Source organism: Oncorhynchus tshawytscha, unplaced genomic scaffold (genome assembly GCF_018296145.1).
Source record: "Oncorhynchus tshawytscha isolate Ot180627B unplaced genomic scaffold, Otsh_v2.0 Un_contig_8576_pilon_pilon, whole genome shotgun sequence".
NCBI classification, from domain to species: Eukaryota; Metazoa; Chordata; class Actinopteri; order Salmoniformes; family Salmonidae; genus Oncorhynchus; species Oncorhynchus tshawytscha.
In genome coordinates, this window is record NW_024602938.1 from 1 (window position 1) to 932 (window position 932).

At 41.2% G+C, this 932-nt stretch overlaps 1 non-coding gene and 1 pseudogene across 1 annotated transcript; both read right to left on the reverse strand.

Annotated features, from left to right (window-relative positions):
* Positions 1–16: 16 nt before the first annotated feature.
* On the reverse strand, positions 17–135 carry LOC121841862. The gene has a single exon (XR_006080799.1). It is a non-coding gene; the product is annotated as a 5S ribosomal RNA (ribosomal RNA).
* Positions 136–491: 356 nt separating this feature from the next.
* On the reverse strand, positions 492–610 carry LOC121841863 (annotated as a pseudogene).
* Between the last annotated feature and the right edge of the window lie 322 nt (positions 611–932).

Sequence of the window (932 nt, forward strand, 5' to 3'; positions counted from 1 at the left end):
ACAAGGCAGTGACAAAAGCTTACAGCACCTGGTATTCCCAGGAAGTCTCCCATCCAAGTACTAACCAGGCCCGACCCTGCTTAGCTTCCGAGATCAGACGAGATCAGGCGTACTCAGGCCGGTGTGGTCGTAAGCGAGAAATTATCTCTTGGTGCACTATGTAAAGTGAAAGTGAGTCTGATTAACAGCTGTTGCATTTTCACCATTTAGATAAGCATCTTTGTGTCACTCAAAAAGTGGAAGAAATTGCATATACTGCAGCCATAATTTGTAGCACAGATTGTTGGATGAAATACAAACTAAACTTGCTTACTTATTTCAAAGCAAGGGCACATATTTCAGCCTTGTGGGAATAAACGGACAAAGAGTTGAAAGATTGTTGGATGAAATACAAACTAAACTTGCTTACTTATTTCAAAGCAAGGGCACATATTTCAGCCTTGTGGGAATAAACGGACAAAGAGTTGAAATTCCACAAGGCAGTGACAAAAAGCTTACAGCACCTGGTATTCCCAGGAAGTCTCCCATCCAAGTACTAACCAGGCCCGACCCTGCTTAGCTTCTGAGATCAGACGAGATCAGGCGTACTCAGGCCGGTGTGGTCGTAAGGGAGAAATTATCTCTTGGTGCACTATGTAAAGTGAAAGTGAGTCTGATTAACAGCTGTTGCATTTTCACCATTTAGATAAGCATCTTTGTGTCACTCAAAAAGTGGAAGAAATTGCATATACTGCAGCCATAATTTGTAGCACAGATTGTTGGATGAAATACAAACTAAACTTGCTTACTTATTTCAAAGCAAGGGCACATATTTCAGCCTTGTGGGAATAAACGGACAAAGAGTTGAAAGATTGTTGGATGAAATACAAACTAACAAAGCAAGGGCACATATTTCAGCCTTGTGGGAAAAAAAAAACGGACAAAGAGTTGAC